Genomic DNA, 24285 nt, shown 5'->3' with positions numbered 1-24285 from the left:
ATTTCATGTGTTTTTCAAGAAAACATCAAGATAATCTGTTAAAAAAGGCTGTTAAAGAAATGGTTTGTTTATTATATCTGCTTGATGAACAATGCTTGAATTATTGTTAAAATAGTTTTTATAGGATTCCATGGATACTCAGTGAAAGTCGACAGTTTGATCTCTAATAAAACTACTCATCAGTAGTTTTTCTTCATGTTTGTGCATGAAAACACTGTTAAATCTGTTAAAAGGGCTGAAGTTTCTGAAGTGAAGAGCTTTGGTTTTTATCAAAGTGCAGCTTATTGAGCATAAAAGAGAGTATTTCCCTCTGTAGTAGCTACTTTGTAGTTGCTGTGGTTTGTCAGGAAATTTGTTTTTGTGTTGATATATTGTGATTCTTCGACTGTCTCTGGTTCAAACTGCACCGTCTTGTCATTCAGTGTATTTTAAAAGTTGAACATTTTCATAGATTTGGGTCACGGCTTGTCGTCAAGGGGAGATGGTGGGTCCCAAACACATGTTCAGAACCACATGTACTAAACCATTAATTATGAATTTAGATTATCAAAGTTCCTGGCAAAGTCTGAAGAATTCTGGAGTTGTTGACACAGAAGAAGTTGACATTTCATTCATATTTCTGAAACATCAGTAACACAACAGCTGACAGTCCAAAAATTATATTTATTCACCAGGTAAAGAAACACAAAACACACAGATTCTAGCTAATTATATGTGTGGTGTGTCTGTGTGTGTGAGATAGAGAGAGATAGAGAGGAATGAGACATGCACTACAAATCCTAAAATGGCGGATGAGAGGAGGGCGGTCTCTGTGGAGGATTATCCAATCAGTTTAGGTGACTGACCTCACAGTCTCTGACCCTTGAGGGTCTGGTTTCAGAGCAGAGTCATTGACGCCTTGCTGTGAGGCTTTGCTGCACGTGGCTGAAAACTTCACATGTTCAGGGTGAAATCTTGACAAATGAAGAAGTTCCTTTGTGTGCTGTCAAATCAAAACAACTAATTATGGAAAAAACAAAACAACACTGTTTCAGGCAACATAGAAAAACTTATAGTATAGTAGCTGTTGGGAGGTTGGTTCAGTCTCATCCCACCACACTTTAAAGATCTCAGCTTCAAACATTATTGATTCTTTTTGATTATCTTCCACAATCTTCTACCATCCAGACATTGAAAGATGTCTCTCATCACTCATTTCAGTCCGTCTCATTCACTGTCACCTTCATCACAGGCTGGTAGGCGTCTGACATTGTTGCCTGTATGGTAACTCGTTTGCCTTTGTAAACCAGCACGTTGCCATCCGCTTGACCTCTGACAAAGGATTCACTTGCCTCATAATACATCTCATTATACAGATCGTAATCACACTGTTTGCTCTCATCAAAGATTCCCACTGCGTACCAGTTTGAATACACATTAAAGTCGTAGGGATTTGAGAACATTATGGAAATTTTTTCAATCGTTTGGTTGCTGTCGTCATGCAAGAGGTCATAGGTGATGACGCCGACGGATCCACAGGCGGTGTGAGGAGTCTTGATGAACAGAGCGCTGCCCGATGCATTAGAGGGAATCATGGGTGGTAAGGGTGATGCACAACTGCCACTGTAGATGTACCACCTGTTTGGTGGAGGAAAAGGTTAAACATGACAATGTAATGATGTTTAGATTCATTCTTTCAGTGGAACACCTCTACCTGGGGTTGGAAAGCGAGTAGCTGCTGCATCCATTCGTTATGTACATGAGGCACTGCCGATGTGTCGGACTACCCTGACCGATGGCTTGGCCCACGCTCGCTGCTGCAGCACCAATATTTAGAGCTGCAGTGAAAGCCATGGGTGCTGGAACTGGACTCACCAGTGTGACTCTTTCTGATGAACTGGAGAAAAAAAAAAAATACAACAGTGTCTATCATTCTTGGTATTTCATGAAAAGTTTGCTGAGTGAACTGCTAACGGTCATATTAAATGTTTATTGCAGTGTTCAGAATATTAAGAACAAACTTATTTTGACAAAGCCAATAAAGGGGGAAAATAACCATCACCAAGGAGATGCTCAGTAGTGTAACTATTGTGGCACTGTGAAAAGTTATTTACAGAAGCAGCTAATTTTTTAGCATAACATACACTACTCACAAAAAGTTGAGGTTATCTGGTCTTTGGGGTGAAATTTCAGGACGCATACTGGCTTTTCCATGTGACCTTCGTGTGACTTTCTCTAAACTTTTGAATGTCCACTGTTCAGTGTTTCAGAACTTGTTGTCATAACTTGCCATTCCCTAACAAGAAGCTCAAATGAAACATTGACAACAACTGTTTGATCAATGAAGGGATCAATAGATGTCCTGGTATTTAATTGCTATTTAAACATCATGCTGTTCACATTTTGACATCATGAGACCAAGACCTCACTGAACAACTGATCAACGGGACCTCAAAATTGAAGCTTCAAACAGCAGGTTCTCAGATGAAGAGTCTACTGAGATCAGAGTGTCATCAGCAGATTGGACAGAAATTCAGAGAGACTGGAAGAGTCCCAGAAAAAAAAAAAAAAAGTCCAGTGGAATCAGATAATGGAAACTCAATTCCAGGCACATTTAAAGGAGGTGAGTGGCTCCCGGTGTTTTGTCAGACCTTTGGAAACCATTTAAATTCCTGTGTTCAGGTGTGTCTTGTCAACCCAGAACCCCCCTCCACTTTGTGATTGGTACAGGGACAAGCTCATGAAGAAGATCATTAATCCAGTCATTGAATGTGGACAAAAACGTCATTGAACATGAACAAAACGGACCTCATTTCGTCTTCATGGACCACAGTGCTCCAGCAGCATGGAGGTGGTATCATCAGGAAACGTGACCTGAACTTTTGTTCAGACCTGAATCCCAGAGAAAACCTCTGGGATCAGCTGGTAACTCTGTACACAGAACCTCAATGACCTGAGTGCTGGCCCTCAAGAAGAGTCTGATGTCTCAGCAAACAATAATTCCACTTGAGAATTAATTGCTGGTTGCTGACAACGTCTCAGCTGTTCACAAGGATCTCATGAAAAGTAGAGACAACAGTCCTCATTTATCAAACGGTAGTACGACGGTATATGGGCGTACGCCCGTCGTACGTCCATATGAAAGACGAGTTGGTTATTTATCAATTTGGTCGTGATCATTCGGAAAGATGAAATCTCACGACAGGTCGGACATCGTGTACGCAAGTTTCAGTCAGTGCGGACTTGCGGTGCAGTGCAGAAGAACCTGGCGGAGTGTGAAAATAACTATAAAGCACATCTCAAACACGCCATAAAGCAGGAGCAGCACACATTCAGTACAGATTAAAAAATAAGTAAAAAATAAAATGATGCCCTTATGGAATATCTAATAAAATTCTTCTTTGTGGGATTAATAAAGGATTTTTAACTTTCAATAAGTCCGCTGGTTCATCCTGCCACGGAGAGGAGCGCAGTTTTAACAGTGCGCAAAGACACACAGGCTGTTGCTGCTTGACTCTCTGATCCAGCGAGGGAAACGCTGCTGTTCCTGTTCATCCCCGAAAAGGTGTGTGACTTTATTTAGGTAGTTTTACACAATATTGCACTGGCCGATAGAGTTGCTTTGATGCGCTGGCGCCACAAGAGGATGCAGGAACCAGCAGAGCCTCCACTGGGTCTGGACGGAGGAGACAGGACCTGAAGAACCGCTACTGAAATGTAAATAAACTCTAAAGTATAGAAAATTATTTATTTAATCAGTGATGTGATGCCAGCAGCCTAGAAAATAACATATGAACTAAAGGGAGGTTAAATACAGACAGAGGACGTTTAGTCCAACATTTTATTGAAACTTCAATAAATTGTCTTTAATTGAAGCAGCACCAGCAGCGGGAGGCACGCGCCGCCCTCGGTGGACTGAGTCCCGGGTCCTGTTCGGTCCTGTGCTGTGTCCCGTTCGGTCCGAGGTGTGTCTCGGTGGGACCGTCCCCGCTGTGTGAAGGAGACCGGGCCGCGGTGCCGCGCTGTCTGACTCTGAGACATCATAAAACAAAATAAAACTCTGAGCTGTACAACATGAGTCGGCTTCATTATTTGTAATATCAGGGTTAAGTTAACGGATCTATAATCTGTTCAGACCTCAGCCGGTGTCCGTTCGTCCAGGTGACGCTGCTCACCGCTGCCGTGAACAGCTTCCTCCAGACTGCATTTTTCTATTCTCCTTTAATTTAAGTTTTTATTCTTCCAAAGAGCTCCTCCTGATTTCTCTCCACTTCATACCTGAGAGAATCCATTTCCAGCTCCCATAAGTTTCTTTTTTCGCCAAAATCGCTCCTTTTCCGTGATTGACCTCAGTGGGCGCGGCTTCGGAACTATGAATATTTCAGGGCGTAACATGTTAATGACGATCAAATTCAGCTGCCGCATTTATCAACACCCGATCACTCAAACGCTGAGATCGGCGAGGTACGGAACTTTCTGTAATGCCGTGCGAGCCCCGTCGTACGATGAGCTCACCGCTCAGATATACACCCGTTTGAAAGATGGATTGATAAATGAGGGCCAACATGTCTTGTTGTGGTCTACCCTCCACTGTTGTTTGTTTTTGGTTCAATAAACAGTGAGATGAGGACATCACCACTGATGCTTCTATTTAAATGTTCCACTTTCATCAAATAAAAACTTTTTACCTTTTGAAAAAAATTTGAAGCCAAACAAATTCAAACATTTAGTGAGTAGTGTATATCGTCTGATTTGTCTTACCTGTTCGAGTGGTCACCTGACAGAGCTGTGAGCTGCACTGAGCAACAGCAGAACAGTAGACTATTTATAATCTCTCTTTATCTCTGGATCTCATTCTGTGTGTATGTGCAGCTTCTGCTGCTCTCATATGTGAACAAAAATGTTGCAGAGTGAGATGCAAATCTCACATAAATAAGAAGCCTTTGCTCAGGAGAATTTTCTAAAGTCCTGCTGGAATGTCCAGTCAATGCTTTTCTTCTGCAGGTGTGGTTTCTGAACTCTCTGGGGACACTTGTTGGAGAGTTGTGTATTTAATGAAAGTGGCTTTAAAGAACTTGAAGGAATCATCAAATACAATTCACATTTAATCTCTTTGACTGAAAGCAAACTTAATAAATGTAGTCTGCAACATGTGGACATTAGTTAACATTACAATCTCTGTGCTGTGTGTCCACAGCGTGTCTGTCTAGAGTTCCTCGTGTAAGTAATGAGATTTGTGTATGTGGACTGATAGTTTGGAATGAGATGCATACTTCAGTTTGCAAATCAAAACATCTGTGTGCATACACAGATTTTTCTGCATTTGTGTGCGTCATTACATTTGTGTGTGCATGCATGTGAGAGAAGTTCCTGCAATGTTTAAAACAAACACTTAGGGCATCGCAAGACACAACGTGATCAAATAAAAAAATGCTATGAAGTAAGTTTGAAGGAATTGTCATTGCCATTTAAAAAAAAAACAAAGTGATGTAGTTGTAAAACAGTTTCAAATGTTTAAGGGTTCAAGGTGTCTTCACAGTCTTCTGGATTGATGATATCTTCAGTGAAATTAAATGCAAATATTCTGCACTTTTCATGCCTTCTGATAAACTGCAATATGTATATTGCATATGTATGTTAAATTTTGCAACACTACAATGTTGAATTTGACATGAAATTCACATGAATTTAGGAGATGACCAATGTTTACAGTAAGAAAACATTTTGAATGTCACTGTCTGATAGAGATGGTCACTTGGTTTTTACAAAAGATGATCACTTACAAAAAGTTACAAAACTGCTGTAGGGATGTTTTCTTTCAATTGTTTCTCAGACAGAAAGAAACTAATGGCACTAAAACTTGTTCAATTTGCTGATGATACAACAATATTGTGCTCAGGGGAGAACCTGCAAACATTGATGGAAGAGATCACAATTGAAATGGGTAAGCTGAAAAACTGGTTTGCCTTAAACAAACTGTCCTTAAATATATTAAAGACAAAAATTATGTTCTTTGGAAATCGTAACATAAATCCACAAATCCAAATTCAAATTGACAATGTTTCCCCTGAGAGAGTCTATGAGTACACATTTCTCGGTGTAACCCTTGACCATAAAATCTGTTGGAAACAACACATCTCAAAAATCAAGACTAAAGTGGCAAAAATTGTGGCCCTGATGAATAAATCCAAGTATATCCTTGACAAGAAATCCCTGTTCACCATATATTGTGCTCTCATCCTACCCCACTTAACATATTGTGCTGAAGTTTGGGGAAATACATATAAAAGCAACACAGATGTCTTGTATAAACTGCAAAAAAGAGCAATTAGGATCCTTCATTTAGCTGGTTATCGTGATCATATCATGTTTTCTTCTACTTTGGATTGTTGATTGTGCAGGACGGCGGGGGGGGGGGGGGGGGGGGGGGGGGGACGACTGTTCTAAGTTCTTTGAACTTCCACCTGCTCCCTTTGAGTACCACCATTGTATTTTTGTTTGTTGATGTGATTTTGATTTGTTTTTATTTTATCATGTTACTCAAATAAATTAAAGAAAAAAAACCCAAAAAACTGGAGACTACAATTGCACTGTGATATCAAATCATTTGTTTTATAACATTAAATACATTAAATGAAAAAAATAAAACCAAGCCACCAACATCAACAACACCCAGAACAAAATGCAACAGAATGCAAGATCCACTTGCTCCACCTCAACATAGCAGGTCTCATATGAAACTAGAAAAAATACACTTTCAGATGAAACTCAGCATGTATTTTCTTTTTTGGAGATATGGGCTGGAGCAACCTGGTGGGTGGGGCTAGCAGGTCAGTATTTCTGAGTTTTCAGAGCCAATCATATCTTCGCTGCCAAGGTCACCAAAGAAGAAGCACAGCTTTCTGAATTTTATGTCTGCACCGCTGGGAGACTAAAAAGCTAGAACACCAAAACCCTGGACGAAGAGGCTGTCTCTGAGGTGGACTAGAGCCATGATTGAGGGATCGCAGACAGAACATCAGTCGCGGCTGATCCATTGAGACAGCCTGGATTCAATGGGTGCATTCAATTCTAATTGGGCATCAATCAAAACAGCTGCTCCACTGATTAATCGAGGTAACCCGGACCCAGTGGGTGTAAGCGTTTACTGAACCCCGGGCTCCTACCATGTGGAACCGGCTCCCAGTTCTGCTCCTTTCTCTCGTTTCAATGTAATTTCATTGTACTACTGTAATTTCATTGTATTACTACATGTCATTGATGATTGTTCCTCTTGTAGCCTATGTACCCTGTGTTTATATATGAATTGTATGTAGATACAAGAAGCTGTCTGTCCTATCTCCTTCTTCTGTCCCCTCACCCCAACCGGAACAGCAGAAAGCCGCCACCTCTGAGCCTGGTTCTGCAAAGGTTTCTTCCTGTTAAAAGGGAGTTTTTCCTTTCCACAGCTGCTTATGCTTGCTCATGTGGATCTGTCGGATTTCCTCTGTGAAAGTGTCTAGAAACGACTATGTTGTAATTGGCACTTCATAAATAAAGCTGAATTGAATTGAATTGGTTATGCCTTGTACTTTAATGACCAAATTTATTGAATAAGTTGTGGCAGAACTCAAACTGCAACATGGAGTACAGGAGTTAAGCATTGGACCACATTAGAGTGAACCTTTAAATCCTGTCTTGGGAGATAAACGAGCAGCAACTTACCTTTTTGTGTTTTTCCAAAGGTTGATATCAGCTATGTCTTCTAGTACTGGATTTGGTGGAACATCAATCAGTAAAGAAAAAAATACCGCTCGGGAGAGGAAGTCTTGTGGTGGACCACCCAGATAGCCAAATTATTTTGGCCAATATCTGGCCCATACCTGACATGTTCATACGGCCCACATACCGCATGGAATGATGGCATTTGGGAGGTTCGCTCCTGTTTGCCAAAAGTGGGCCATAACCAAGCCTTCACAACGGCAGATGTCGACCAAAACACTGACTTACACGAAATAGTTCTAGAGTGAGAAATCCATTGTTACCATTTTCTGTATGAAGTCCACCTCCTCCCTGACCCACTTCACAGCCAGTAACGAGCTGATGTCTTTAAGTGGGAAGACATCCTTTTCAAGGACCTCCTGCCCACCAACAGGCTGTCCCAGGATCTTATGCAGGTTCAGGGTAATAATAATTGAACTGCTCCTTGATAAGCTCCTGGTTTGTCAGGACCCTCTGCATAAAATAAATAATGACATACAGTAAAATACTTAAAACTAAAAAGGCACTGTGAGATGATTTCATACAGTGACAGAGACAAAAATGGTGAGTCAGAGAGGGTATGTGCACTAGAATGCAAATATAATCACTCAGGAAGGTTTGAAGCACCTGCAGTTGATGACCGTTCGCTGCCTGGACTGGTCACTGGCTGTTGTGGGCTGGCAGTGGGCAGTGGGCTTGCCACTGATCCAGGCCGTTGGGGGCTAGGGGCCCTTCTCTGTGTTATATTCAAGTCTGATCATTGAATTGTTGGGGCTGCTGGCAGTGATGATTTTTGTACCGTTGAGTCACTGTCACTATCGCTTTGAAAGTGAATGTTTGGTCTTGTGCGTGCATACAGGGGAGTGGGAGGGGAAGAGGAAGAAATTGAAAAAAGATAGTGAGAGACTACTAGAATAAAGCATTTGTCATTGGTAAGTTGTTGCACTGAACTTGTAGTCCTTAAGACAGGGTTTCCCAACCCTGGTCCTCAGGGAACACTATTCTGCATGTTTTGGATGTTTTCCTATCCCAACACACCTGATTCACATAACCAGCTCGTTATCAAGCTCTGCAGAGGCCTGATAACAATCCTGATCATCCTTTTAATCGCAATAAATAATTTTAATCGCAAACAACATATACTCCCATCAACACCCAAGAGACGGAGGGGGGGGAGGGAGGGCAATGGGGTCTTCTGCGCCCCCGTTTCCAGGTTCCTTCTGGTGGGGGGCGGGGCGGGGGGGGCTGTTGTTTTCCCCACAGGCCGGGGGTTTGGAGCGGCTGTGGTTTGGGGGGCTGCTGGCTCAGGGGGGTGCATACCTGTCTGCGGCGGGGGGGTGGGGGGGTGGGGGCGGCAGTTGTGGGTGGCGGGGGGTTCTGGATGTGGGGTTCGGTGTTCCCTTGCCTTCCGGGGGTGTCTCCCACAGGATGTGACAGTTGGATGACGCGGGAATGTGAGTGTGTTTGGGGTAGGATGGACTGTGTGTGTGTGTGTGTGTGTGTGTGTGTGTGTGTGTGCGTGTGTGTGTGTGTGTGTGTGTGTGTGTCTGTGTGTCTGTGTGTGTGTGTGTGTGTGTGTGTGTGTGTGTGTGTGTGTGTGTGTGTGTGTGTATGTGCGTGTGCGTGCGCGTGCTTGTTAGCGTGTGCGTGTGCGTGAGAGGGTGTGAGTGTGTTGGAATGTGAGTGTGTGTGTGTGTGCGTTTGGTTTAGGGATGAGTGGTTGTGTGTGTGCGTGTGTGCATGTGTGTGTGTCAGTATGAGTGAGTGGGTATGAGTGTTGGGTTGGGGCGGGGGGGAGTGAGGCGGGAGAGGACAGGGGGTGGGAGGGGTGGGCCGGGCGGGGGACGGGCGGTGGGGTGGGTCCCGGGTGGGGGTCGTGGGGTGGGGGGTGGGGTGGGGTGGGGTGGGTTGGGGGGGGGGGGGGGGTGGAGTGGGGGGGGGGGGGGTGGGGTGGGGGGGGGTGGGGAGGGGGTGGGTGGGGGGTGGGTGATGCCCTGGATCTCGGGGTGCGTGGCCGGAACGCTGGGGGGTGTACTGGCCCGGGGTGGGTAGCCGCCCGTGTGGGCTGGTTCTCCCGGGTGGGTCATAGCCCTTCGCCTGGGTGGGGGGTTGGCTCCTGGGCTCTTGGGCCTTGGGCTCTCGGCCCTGCCCGCCCCGGGCGTCCGGCGCCGGGGGTGGACCGGCTCCTGCCGGTCATGGCTCCGCGGGGCCCGGGCCCCGGGACTGCCGGGGTCCCCGGCCGGGGCTTTCCTCTGCCCCGTTTCTGGACTGGAGCGTGGGCGTCTGCCTGGGGGGGCGGCTTGGATCCGGGCTCTGTGATGTCCGCCGGCTGTCTGGGCTCTGAGGGCCTCTCTGGCCTGCTTCTGGCCTTCTCAGAGGTCAGAGGTCATATATGCATGATCACTATCACCATCACTGTCACCATCATATTCACATGATCACGTTGATCTTTAATCACTCTTTACATACTGGGTTACCTTGTCTTCTTGTGGTGGTTAGACTAATGGTGATCTGTAGCAGACCTCTCTTGATGCACGCCCCGAGTTTACTACTAGTTACTACTAGCTATATTCAAAAAAAAAAAAAAAAAAAAATACGGTTTGTGGTGTCCTTGCATTTCCCTCCTCCCCTACACCTCCTTTTATTTTTGTGGCCTGGTCTGTTCACTAATATGGTTTGGAAAAAAAGGGGGAAAAAAAAAAAAAAAAAAATGTATGTATGGTTCTGTAATTTTCTGTGTTGGTTGTCGGCTCTGTTTTGGTGTTGTCTAGATTGGGGGTTTGGGATTGTTCTAGGTTGCGTGTGGTGCGTCGACAACACTGTTTTGTATTGTGACTTTGTACATAGGTTGTGCCCCCCCCCCTTCCGTTCTCCCTCTCTTTATCTTTCTCTCTTTCTGTCCCTGCTCTCTGAGCGTTTCCGTCCCGGTCCTGTCCGGTAGCCATGCCGGATGCCAGCTTTAAATAAAGGCAGCAGCAGGAGGAGACTCAGTCTCATCCTGCTGCTAATATTAAAATCTGTTCGGATAGTAAAAGGCTACAATCATACAATATTGCACGCCCCAGCTACCGAACAGGACAAGGGAAAAAAAAAAAAAAAAAAAAAAAAAAAAAAAAAAAAATCCTGATCATCCTGTCTGGTTGCAGGTGAACACAAACCCAAGGACCGGTTGCTCAGCTACCAACACTATGAGATTTGGATAATTTTGACCTTACTTTGCATGAAAGAATCCATCCTTTTTCTCGCTGAAAGCAAAACTTGGCTTATCATAAACAACTTTTACTGTTTTCAGGGACATACTGTAGTCATAAACATCCAGAATCTTGATGCAATAAGATATATAGAGCTAAAATCATCATACCCTGGACCTCTGCGGCCAGATGGGCCACTTTGTGTTTGTGCATGCCCTGTCCCACCTGTTTGTCTTTTCTCCTTATGTTCTCCTGCCTGGTCTCCTGCCTCGTTATTGTCCTAATCTGCCACACCTGCGTCTACCCTATTTAAGCTCTGCTTCCCTCACTTGTCCTTGTTGGTTCCTTGTGGGTCTGTCTACATGTTTCTGTTTCCCGTGCCTGCACCAGCTCAACCCTGCTCATTCCTGTGATCCTCATGTTCCTGGGTCTTGGAAAATAGAGAAGTTTCAAGTCAGCCTGTGCTGCCTGCGCGTGGGTCCTTCCACCCTGCACCGTGACAAAAATACACTCGTTAAGTGTATAGGGCAGGTGACTCAACTCATCCCACAGCTACCTTATGGACTTTATTCCTCCCCACAGCTAAAATGGTGCATTTTCACACAGGTTTACTATCTCATATTGTAGCTCATAGATGCCACAACTCATGCAGAAAACAAATTTATACTGATGCTGTTTGGCCTAAACACAACTCTCACGACACTTGATTCACTGAATTCACTCTCAAGAGTGAAAAATGTTCTTTTTTTAATTTGGACATATAGTAAATGAAAACACTTTTATATGGTTATTACCTTCACACACTCCATGAAATCATACATTCATTATAAATATTCGGTTACATATCAATATTTTTTCTTATGACATTCTAGCATCTTATGGCTCAACTCGTCCCTGTACTCAACTTACCCTGGTCTCCCCTATTGAGTGATTTCTTTACAACATAATGTGAATGAATAAAGAGATTCAGTTTTCAGAGCCAGATTTTATATTCCAGCCTCAAAACATGGCATACTGTAGTGGGTGTTTACAACTCCAGTGTTTGCACCTGGAGAGTCATCACTGTCATATAAGTAATGATATTATATCAATGTATGTATAACAATGTATAAATTTATATTAATTGCATCAGCTAAAGATTTACTTTCCAAACAGAACTGAAGAAGAATTCACTCTAAGTGAGGTGATAGTTGTAGACAGCGGATAATGTAGTAATAATTCTTAATGTCTCACAAATATAGTACTGTAGTGGCTTTGAATGCTTACAGCTTTTTCACTTTCTCTTTGGTATGTCGTCATCTTCTCCTGCTGTCTGGAGGTCAGTGTGAGTTTCTGCCTGGGGAGGTTTGGGGCGGGCAGTTGTGTAGTTTGCTGTAAATAAAGAGACTCAGACATCATGATTAATAGAGTGTATATGTTTTTAAATGACTGAATTCCGGTAAATATGTGATGTTTATGCCTGCTATATATAAAATCCGAACTCTGAATTCTTCCCACGACGATCCCGGCTGCTCTGCATTTTTTACAGCCTTTACCAGTTCCTCAGGCTTGTAGTAAGAGGGCTACTAACAGATGCCGTCAGCCACCCAAGTTGCTGGCACCACCTCAACCTCTCTGGTCTCGTAAACTTCAACGATGTAAAACATTGCCTCGGAAGTGGGTATAACAACACACAGTTAGTTTTAAAAACATAAACACTAACATTTAACTCTAGACATATTTATGCACATTCCCAAGTGAATAATTACTATAAATATGGTATACACACTTACACACAAATGTTTTATTAGTCAAAAAGACAAAAGGTAGTAACTTCAGATTTCATCTCTAACAATGTTTGTCGGCCTATTCGAAAAAATGTCATTACTATGTCATCTTCATCTGGAAAGTCAAATAAATGTAGTGGAGTAGAAAGCAATACTTCCCTCTGAAATGTTGTTTCTTAGCGTCACATTAACATGTAAAGTACAAGCAGGCTACCTGAGGCTGTGCACTACCTGAGTAAAAGCATGAAAATTAAATTGCAGACTAGAGTTTCCTGTGATAATTTCTGCTCACCATTGATAGCCATCATAACGGCTGGTCTTCATGAGCTGCATTGGACAGTTGCAGTGACTGCAAAACTTTTTCCGGTCAAGAAGACCCCTCTTCTGCATCCACAGCACAACATCTCTCTTGTGCTTCAAACGGTCCGGTGCTCGCAGCAGTGCGGTGAGTTCTCACATCAAACGTGTCATCCTCTCTCCGTGGAAACAGAAAGCAATGAGCTAGCTCCGCCACCTCCTCCTTCGCTTCCTCGGGTGTTCGCACGAGGTCTGAATGACGTATTAGATGTATGCGCGAGGTTTAATAGAGCTGGGATTTCTGGCTTTTTGAAGGGAGCAGGTGTTCAAAGGAATGACTCCTTAATTGAACGTCACAGCTGCACATGTGTGACTGTTAGGGTGTGACTTACGGTAGCTATTAAGCTCGTTTAGATGCATATTTTACTCTGCCGAACAAAAAGGTAAAATTAACAACAACAAAAAATCTTGCTTTTCCTAGCGTGAACACAGTGAGAATGCTAACAGCTGAAAAGATTTTGATAAACGCTGCTGAAAATGCAGCGTGAGCTGAGCCTTTAAAATGCCTTGACTGTTATGCTGAGAAATGGCAGAAATGCAAGCTGGTAAAAGTAAGAAGGAGTAGTAGTAGTAGTACTAAAATAAGTTGTAGAAGTAGTAGTAAAAGCAGCAGCACAAGTAGTAGTAGTGATTATAGTTACAGTGGCACATGAGAAAGAAAAGAAGGAAGCATTCCCACTAATCATTTAATGTATATCTGCTACATAACACTTGCAGTGCAAATGGTTTATCTTCGCAGCCATGAATAGAAGAAGAAAGCCATCTGCTTGTCCAGTCACAGATGAAAGTGAAAGTATTAGTATTGGTGAAAATACTGGTAAGTGGACTTATATTTAACTAAGTTTAGGTTACCTATAGGGAATGTGACGTTGACACCTCTCTTATGTTTCATGTTGAGGAGGGTCTGCTATCTTTGCAGTCATGGGCTGTAGTACATCCAAGCTGTTTTTTGTTTTTTTTTTGTCATATTTGACATCCCCACGATATGCCAGCGCTGCTGTGTCATCTTCACATTCCCTATAAATGTCCAAGATGATGTCCACCTACAATATCTATCTGTATCAACCTGAACCATAAGAAATACTTCTCTGTCTATTCTCAGTAGTCTTAGATAAAGCAATCCTAAAAAGTGCTTGGACACACAAAATGCTGCTTGATTGTATGAAGTCCTAAAGGCTATAGAATATGCTGAAAACAATTGTGGTATTGTTAAAGTATATGTAATTTAATGTTCAGTAACAAAATGAATGGTTTGGTTACTTCTGTTTGTTTATTCCTTTGGTTTTGTGCAGATCCTGGTGCATCAACTGCTGTCCATGAAGTGGAAATGCTCAAAAAGCTTCTGGAAGGTGAAAAACAAAAAGCTGGGTTGAACAGGAGATGACTGAAATCCTGAAGTTTGACAAGACTTTTCTCCAGGAACAACTCACAAAGAAAGAGGACCTCATCCAGCAGCTGATTAAGAAAATACCTGAACCATCAGACACAGGTTAGGTACAGGATAAAAGCAAGACTTAGTTTTTTATTCCTTTGTTTTATTTAAAATGTACCATCTTAAACCACGTGATACCACAGATTAAATTAGGTTTAATGTGCTGACAAAGTCTCAATAATTTGATATAGTAGCAACTTAATTCTACAATTACATAACTTAGATTCCTTATTGGCTATGGATTATGGTAAATAAACACTCTGTTTGATCATACAAATTCAATCCAGACATTGTACTACAATTGGACTGTTTAAACAGGCATCTTTGGACTTGTTTATTTGAAGTGTGTTTTTTGAGCGTGATTATTTAAACTTAAGTACTTTGTGGCTTTTACCTCTGAAAGGTCCTATGAAAGATCCCTGACTTGCTGTTCAGCTTATGTACATGTACAAAAGAAAGATAAATTAAATTTAAAGGGAGTTAAAATGATTTTGCAAGATACCAAGAACTCGGAGAATAAGATATTAAGAAGCTGAAAGAAAAATTTTGATTAAAAAAAGAAGCTTCGGTATCGTGATACTACCAAGATCCATAATACTTAGCTAGGTACTCATTTTGGTATTGTGACAGCTGTGAGTGTACTTTCAATGTCTAGTTCTTGTCTGAACTGACCCCCTGATTGTGTCTCATGTGAATCTGCAGATGCGAAGCACCTGAGGAAGGAAAGGACAGGCACCTCAAATCAGCATCTCAGATGAATCATTTGAAGAATCGGATGGTAGAAGGTCCTCTGGCCTTTCTGATTCTTCAGATTCTTCAATTGAATTACTTTCAAAAAAGAGACGAGTGAAACAGAAGAAACCATCACATTCTCATTCTCAGAAAGGAGAGAACAGTCCCGCACTCGGAGATCACAGCCGCATTAGAAGTGAGTTCATGACAGTCACAACAGACTGTTCACCTGAACTAGGCTGGCCTGGTCTTGTTTTTAACCCTTGAGCATCCCTTTAAAAAGTACCAAGGAAGTCCCTAAGAGTAAAATTTATCAGCTAAATAAAACTGCCCTAAATATGTTATGTCTGAATGTATCATTACAAGTTTTGCACATGGACACCTTCAGTAAGTTGAGCTATACAAAACAGATTTTTTTTATAGTTTCAGAGCTTTAACCCCCTCAAATGTCAGTTTCTGTGAAAAACAGTTGACTTTAAAAAAAAACAAAACTTATTTCCCATCCTAAGGTCCACATAATGTGTGATGCCAGGCCTTTAGAGATATTTGATACAACACACACAAAAAAAAAAAAACATCAATGCTCACACATACCCACATAATCTTAAACAATACTGTAAATACTGGAAAAAATGATTGTATCTTTTTACATTGAAATGACCACAAATGAATGGGTGCATTTTGGCTCCTCCCATATAGGTAACCAGGCGAATATGATGCTCACATTATGCAACCCACTCACAATACATATTTTTCTACACACAATGATTGTCAATAGCATATGCAATTAAACTGGTAACAGTACAGGCATGCAATTGCAGAAGTACATTAACAAAAATATTGTCATTTCATTGTGTGAAGCCATTTGATTTAATGATGCCTTTTTCCTTCAGTGAAAAACACCGCAGGAATCGTGTCAAGATACATGAAGGCACTTCAAGCATTCAAAGAAGGAATGTCCATGAAGATGGCATTCAACTGTGTTGGTGTTGACCGGTGCACCATCGCCAGGACATCTGCAATTGTTGAACTAAAAATTGCAGCTCCAGATGTGTTCAAGGCCTTACCTCCCTGGAACGATAGGACGGAGAAGCTATCCACTTTTGTCAACAGGTGTCGCTCAGCGATGACCCCCGAAATAAAAGAAAAGATCCTAAAGATGAAATCTGAATATGAGCTGCTCCCCTTCCACACCACACTGTGATCTTTTTTTGAAGGACTTAGGGCCAATCCCAATTCTACCCCTTTCCCCTACCCCTCAGGCCTTGGCCCTACCCCTATCACTCTCCTACCCCTTTTAGAATAGGGCTGAGGGCTAGGGCTATCTTTGCAGCACTATGAATTGGGATACCCCTTGGCCCTTTAAGCCCCACCGCGCTCCTATAACAATAAAAAATTACGGATATTAGAGATGATAGAAATTACATTAGAAATTACTTTTATTTTTTTAATAATGGTATTATTTACCTTATATTTCTTTTTGAGGTTCTCCCACTTTTTTGACGCTTGCTGGGCTGTAACTTCCCCTTCCAAGCCATTTTCTGTTATGAATTTCCTGAAGTAATACATATATATTTATATAAACACGTTTTATTACTGACATATTATAGCTCAGACGAATAATATAATTTGATCGGAAACGGTGCTACGCAGTGCTAAAACGTTAATTCATGACTGGGACACTGTCACGCTAGTATATCTATACATTTCAGTGAAGCAAATACACTTTTTAATAGCTTTTTAAATAGTATACAGAAAGCAATCTTACATTTGTGCGACTCCGTGGAGGGCGCCATGTTGTTTTTTTTCTGGCCAATGTGAAACTCCGCCTACCCCTATAGAGAATAGGGAGCATCAATGCAGACTTCGCTGAAAGGGGTGAAATAGCCCTTCCCCTTACCCCTACCCCTATTCAAAAAGTAGAATTGGTATAGCCCTTAAAGCTAGGGTTGGCGATCTTGGAAAACTAGCATGTAGCACGAATGTAGCATCTCCCCAAGGCTCCACCCAGCTCCCACCCCATTGGAGGAGCTCCGTTGGGAGCGGAGACGTGGAGACGTTCCACGCGCTGTGCGTGGCGCTTCCGCGTCCAGTGCGTCCCTGGCGTAACCTGTCCTCAGCGCTTCGTTTCTTCGTTTTTCTTTATTTGCACTACGCCAAGTTATGGCGCACTCACCGCCCAAAGCCCCAAACATTCGTCTCCGCCATTCTGCAACGACGCTCCGTCCTTCTACACGCGCACTGAACCAGGGTCAGTGAACGCGTACATGTACGCGCAGGGGGCAGGTCGAACGGTGAAGGGATTTGATTGGTTTAAAGAAAGGTGTCCCGGCAAGACTATTGGTTGCTGTTTTTCCCATTTTACTCCTGCTGTAGATAGCGGATATTTTCCAAACTACTTTAAGAACACGCCATGAATTGCTTCCTATCGGGTCATAAAGATCATTTTAACCAGTATTTAAAAAAATGTATCTCATTCAAATCGCCAACCCTAGCTTTAAGCCTCGTGAACGCGCATATCATAGGGGAAGGGCTAAGGGGTAGGGGTAAGGGGTAGAATTGGGATTGGCCCTTAATTTTGTGTAGCATCTTGTTTATCAACTTAACCACTTCACTGTAAATGTTCAGATATGAGTTCCACTGTGAATGTGATAGTTGAGATCTAAGAGGTTGATTTTGTTTGTTTTTTGGTTTTAGGAGGACTTTTATCAACTCGCTCACCATGAGTGTGATACTTGGAACATTTTGTTGAGTTACAAAGTTTGAAGGAGTCACATTGTAAAAAAAAAGAAAAAAAAAAGCTTTTCTGTGATTATAAGACATTCTGAAGAGTTGTATTGATGCTAAGTTTGATAATAAAAAATGAGATTTGCAAAGTTTTGTGTTGACCTTTTATGGATTAAAAGATGTGTGAAGAAGCGGTGAAGGCGAATTCATCCGCATGACAAATGAAATCGCGTCACGCTGGATGCTCGAGTTTTATCGCTGGTACAAATATGCAAAAAACCCTCACCGCTTGCCGCAGCATCATGTCACTCCAAGAGCCTGCCAATCATTTCACTGTTGAACATGTCTGCTACTCAAGCGGCGAGCAAGTTTTTACTGGAAACGCTCTCCGCTCGCCACTTCATCGCTCACCGCTCGAGATTGAGTGACAGTCACGTAATTACATTGACTTTGTAAGTAATCTCGTCACGCGAAAAATTTGCGTCTAGTGGAAACACACCATTATAGCGGCATTTAACCAGCTTGTATTGTGATATTGGCCTATACCTCAACAGTTTCATGACTTGAAGCGCCCAATGAACATTTATAGTAACCTATAATCACATTATAATGCATTATATCAGTGATTACAATGCATCATAGCAGTTATTATAAGACATTCTAAAGAAGTTTTAATTTATAACAACTATGATAGTCATAATGCCCTGTGACCCTTGCAACAAAAATCGGTAATCAAGTGACCATCAATCATAAAGGTTTATTGTACTTAATCTTATAAGCCATTATAAAACGCTCTATAATGTGTAAAGCACATTTTTATAAAGACTTATTAAGGTTTATGAGTGTTTATACTGATATAGATGTTTATAAGCATATCATAAATATATGTATAATTCATTATGTATGAGGGCATTGTCAGTGAGTTTCTAACAGTTATAATGTATTATAATACCTGACCTTGTAAGCGATGATGACATGCTGTATGGTGGTTTATGATTGTTGTTATAAAGCATTGTGATCATTTATGAGTGTTTATGACTATAGTTGCACAGTTCTATAATGGCATTATAATGCGCTATCAATGTACTTAAAATGTGTTGTAGAGGGGGGGCTTCAAGTAAAGTGTTACCAGAATAATATAACTACTCTTTTTTTTTTAACTTAAAATGAAAACATACGCTGTATGTGGCTAAGGTTAAACAAGCTTTGAATGAATCTGCATGCAGAAGAGGCACAACAACAAATCCTGCCTCCAAAGGTAATCGAACTCACTTCTGCATTTTAGTGTCCAACCTCAAGCACATTAGGAGTGATGACAGATCTGATACAAAACAAATTCCCAAATTTGAAGAGTCAATGGGATAGTCACAAAAGCTTGCAATCTGTCTGAATTCTTTGCAGACCGGGTATTCCTGATCCTCAAAAACAACTATATTCTGGACCAGAAGTATCTTGGCATTGCCACCTGAATCTCATGAAGGTTCGTCACCAAGTTCAGCAGAAAGCCTGATAACGAGCCTCATTGCAATCAGCTATGTTGAAGCAGGGAGACATAGAAAACATGCAGGTTTACGGCCCTCAAGTACTGAAGTTTGAGACCCCTGCACAAAGCCTTCTGGGACAGGTCCATCTGAAGCTGACATTTTAAGATTTTTGCCAGTTTTCGGAGTTTTCTCTGGTAAACTTGTTGAGTCGCGTTCTGAAATCTTGCATATCATTGTTGCAGTGAAAAACTAGGCTTTCCAACCATGCCTTTAATGTTTTTTAAATAATTCGCAAAAGGAAATCCAGATATTAGGTCTAAGTTCCCATGTACCCTTACATCTTCACTGAGGTGAATTAAGTATGTTGTATAATACAAATTCCCAACCACAGAGTTGCCCAAAATGTTTAACTCTGAGGAGTGTATTTGCAAAGTCATTTAGCATCAAACAATAGGTTGGACTCACCAGCATAAAGTTTTGATACACCTCAGGAGCCAGAACATCTTTCAAAACAACTGGGACAGTGTAAAGTAGGAACTGCCCAAGTTCTGTTGCCTTCCATCTTAATCTTTCATCAAGGGCCTTTGGTCTTTGGGCAAATTTGGAGGGTCTGTAAAAAGCAATCAGCGAAATCCCAAATTGTGTACTGCAATCTCTCAAACAACTTGCTACTTCCAAGTTACATCTTGCAACTTAATCCACCATCTTCTCTGTCTATGTCAAAGTTTGGTGGTGAATCAGCAATTGCTTCCTAGGTTGAAGCAATCGCTTCATCCTGGAAACTGCACTCCTCTTCAGTGTCAACCTCAAGCTCATGCTTGTCATTTAAAGAGTCAAAGAACTAGTTAACTCTTTTGACAGCTCTTTTCCTTAAATTACTGGGTGTGGTATTCCACTGTTCTTTATCCATGACACTACAGTATCACTAACCTATTTGGTGTTTGGCAACTTGCGCAGCTCAGCAGCAGGCTGACAGAAAAGCATCAAGTATTAATACATCATATAGTATCTCAGTACATTTATTTATTTGTTTGTTTGACAGGGACAGTGCAAAAGTAAACAACATGAGGGCAAGGCGGGCGTTTGTAAAAAACTTCTGTATTTCACCAGAGCAGCTTACCTTTAAAGCTTGTGTCTGGAGTTTCCGTTCGTTTCCAATGTATATATCATTTTTTTAACAGAGCTTAAATCTGTTAGTCTGGTTTGATACTATAATATAATATTTTCATAAAGCAATATAAAAATTCATTTATGAGCTCCGCCTTCATCTCATAGACCCCCAAGTTATCTGAAAAAGTGCCGGTCAGCTTCAGCCAATAGAGTTCGAGCTTCCGCTTTGTCATACTGTCAATCAACGTATGCATGCAGCCAGAGAGCACGCGCACTCGCCCAGGCAGCCGCCCCGCTTACCTCGGATATATCCATTGTCTGCTGACATCCACCGTAAACGGCTAAACATGTAGGATGTCTTGGGGACTCGGAGGCTCTCATTTTCACCCAACGGATTACGCGCATGCACAATTAAAGGGGCGTGGCTTGGTCGCTCATGAAAGCAGAGGGAGGGCGGAACCTCGAGACGTCGGACTGAACAAAACTCATTCTTTCAAAACTCTGGACACGAGCTTTCTTTCCAACAGCAAATTTCTATAACAACAATAAGCACACTTATAGTAAAAATCATCATGACATTGTAATAGACTGTAATAACAAATGTATAATGCAGCACAAGTACATGTCAAGTCAAGTCAAAGTTTATTTATATAGCACATTTACAAACGGCATAGCTGTGCCAAAGTGCTTCACACAAGTGCAGAGAATAAAAGCAAGTACATGGGTATTTGTTCTTCGCAAAAATAAATTCATACAAACAAACAAAAGACAGATTCTCATTTGGCTTTAGACAAATAGAAAACATGTTTTCCTGGGGATGTAAAGTTACAGTTGAAGCTGAGGAAATGCCCATCCCATCCATCCATTTTCTACCGCTTATCTGGGGCCGGGTCGCGGGGACATCAGTCTCAGCGGGGATGCCCAGACTTCCCTGTCCCCAGACACTTCCTCCAGCTCCTCTGGGAGGATCCCAAGGCTTTCCCAGGCCAGCCGAGAGACGTAGTCTCTCCAGCGTGTCCTGGGTCTTCCCCGGGGTCTCCTCCCGGTGGGACATGCCCGGAACACCTCCCCAGGGAGGTGTCCAGGAGGCATCCTGAAGAGGTGCCCGAGCCACCTCAGCTGGCCCCTCTCGATGTGGAGGAGTAGCGGCTCTACTCCGAGCTCCTCCCTGGTGACTGAGCTCCTCACCCTATCTCTAAGGGAGCGCCCAGCCACCCTATGAAGGAAACTCATTTTGGCTGCTTTGGATCTTGTCCTTTCGGTCATGACCCAAAGCTCATGACCATAGATGAGGATGGGAACGTAGTTGACCGGTAAATCGAGAGTTTCGCCTTTGGGCTCAGCTCCTTCTTCACCACAACGGACTGATACAACAACTGCATCACTGCAGCCGCTGCACCGATCCGCCTGTAAAATCTCATGCGCCATCCGTCCCCCACTCGTGAACAAGACCCGAAGATACTTAAAGCCCTCCACTTGAGCCAGAGACTCTCCACTGACCTGGAGGGGGCAAGTCACCTTCCTCTGGTTGAGGACCATGGCCTCGGATTTGGAGGTGCTGATCCTCATCACACTCGGCTGCGAACCGCCCCAGTGCATGCTGTAGGTCCGGGTTCGATGAAGCCAACAGGACAACATCATCTGCAAAAAGCAGAGATGAAATCCTGTGGTTCCCGAACCGGACCCCTTCTGGCCCCTGGCTGCACCTATAAATTCTGTCCATAAAGATTATGAACAGAACCAATGAGAAAGGGCAGCCCTGCCAGAGTCCAACATGCACCGCGAACAGGTCCGACTTACTGCCGGCAATGCGGACCAGACTCCTACTCCGGTCATACAAAGACCGGACGGCCCTTAACAAGGGGCCCCGGACTCCATATTCCCAGAGCACCCCCCACAAGACACCACGAGGAACGCGGTTGAACACCTTCTCCAAATGCACAAAACACATGTGGACTGGTTGGGCAAACTCCCACGAGCCCTCAAGCACCCTGTGAAGGGTGTTGAGCTGGTCCAGTGTTCCATGACCAGGACAAAAACCGCATTGTTCCTCCTGAATGCGAGGTTCAACTATCGGTCGGATACTCCTCTCCAGTACCCTGGAATAGACTTTCCCGGGGAGGCTGAGGACTGTGATCCCCCTATAGTTGGAGTGCACCCTCCGGTCCCCCTTTTTAAATAGGGGTACCACCACCCCGGTTTGCCAATCCAGAGGCACTGTCCCCAACCGCCACATGATGTTGCAGAGACGTGTCAACCAAGACAGTCCCTGCACATCCAGAGACTTAAGGTACTCAGGGCAAATCTCGTCCACCCCCGGTGCCTTGCCACCGAGGAGCTTATTGAATGCCTCGGTGACTTCAGCTTGGGTGATGGATGAGTCCACCGCTGGGACCTCAGCCTCTGCTTCTTCTACGGAAGATGTGGTGACGGGATTGAGGAGGTCCTCGAAGTATTCCTCCCACCGTCCAACAATATCCCCAGTTGAGGTCAGCAGCTCCCCACCTCCTCTGTAAACAGTGTTGGCAGAGACCTGCTTTCCCCTCCTGAGGCGTTGGACGGTTTGCCAGAATTTCTGTGAGGCCGACCAATAGTCCTCCTCCATGGCCTCCCCGAACTCCTCCCAGACCCAAGTCTTTGCCTCCACAACCACTCGGGCTGTAGTTTGCTTGGCCTGCCAGTACCTGTCAGCTGCTTCTAGAGTCCCATGAGCCAACAAGGAGGACTCCTTCTTCAGCTTGACGGCAGCCCTTACTTCCAGTGTCCACCACTGGGTTCGGGGGTTGCCGCCACGACAGGCACCGGAGACCTTACGACCACAGCTCTGGGCAGCTGCTTCAACAATGAACATGGAGAACATGGTCCACTCGGACTCAATGTCCCCAGCCTCCCTCGGGACATGAGCGAAGCTCTCCTGGAGGTGGGAGTTGAAAACCACACTGACAGAGGGTTCCACCAGACGTTCCCAGCAGACCCTCACAATGCGTTTGGGTCCGCCAAGTCTGTCCGGTTTCCTCCTCTGCCAGCGAATGCAACTCACCACCAGGTGGTGAACGGTCAACAGCTCTGCTCCTCTCTTCACCCGAGTGTCCAAGACACGCGGCCGGAGATCAGATGACACGACAACAAAGTCGATCATCGACCCCTGACCTAGGGTGTCCTGGTGCCAAGTGCACTTATGGCCACCCCTGTGCTCGAACATTGTGTTTCTTATGGACAAACTGTGACTAGCACAGAAGTCCAATAACAGAACACCACTCGGGTTCAGATCAGAGAGGCCGAACGATCCAATCACCCCCTTCTCGGTCTCACTGTCGCTGCCCACGTGAGCGCTGAAGTCCCCCAGTAGAACAATGGAGTCCCCAGTCAGGGCATTGTCTAGCATCCTTCACAGGGACTCCAAGAAAGCCGGGTACTCTGCACTGCTGTTCGGCCCGTAAGCCGAAACAACAGTGAGGTACCTGTCCCCGACCCGAAGGCGCAGGGAGTTCACTGGGGTGAACTCCAACACATGGCGGCTGAGCTGTGGGGCTTTGAGCAAACCCACACCAGCCCGCCGCCTCTCACCGTGGGCAACACCAGAGAAGTGGAGAGTCCAGCCCTTCTCGAGAGGTTGGGTTCCATTGCCCCGGCTGTGTGTGGAGGTGAGCCCAACTATATCTAGCCGGTACCTCTCAACCTCCCTCACAAGCTCAGGCTCCTCCCCACCAACGAGGTGACTTTACATGTCCCTAGGGCTAGTCTCTGTGTCCGGGGATCAGGTCGCC

At 43.7% G+C, this 24285-nt stretch overlaps 1 long non-coding RNA gene across 2 annotated transcripts; it reads right to left on the bottom strand.

Moving 5' to 3' along the window:
• Positions 1–643: 643 nt before the first annotated feature.
• LOC115387499 (uncharacterized) lies at positions 644–4778 on the bottom strand. Of its 2 annotated transcripts, none has more exons than XR_003931381.1 (3): positions 4741–4778; positions 1694–1876; positions 644–1617 (listed from the first exon to the last, which is right to left on the bottom strand). It is a non-coding gene; the product is annotated as an uncharacterized LOC115387499 (long non-coding RNA). The 2 variants fall into 2 exon arrangements; XR_003931382.1 differs by lacking the exon at positions 4741–4778 and adding an exon at positions 3862–4010.
• Between the last annotated feature and the right edge of the window lie 19507 nt (positions 4779–24285).

Source organism: Salarias fasciatus, chromosome 4, assembly GCF_902148845.1.
Source record: "Salarias fasciatus chromosome 4, fSalaFa1.1, whole genome shotgun sequence".
In the NCBI taxonomy this organism is placed as follows: Eukaryota; Metazoa; Chordata; class Actinopteri; order Blenniiformes; family Blenniidae; genus Salarias; species Salarias fasciatus.
This window is presented reverse-complemented; position numbering and strand designations above follow the sequence as displayed.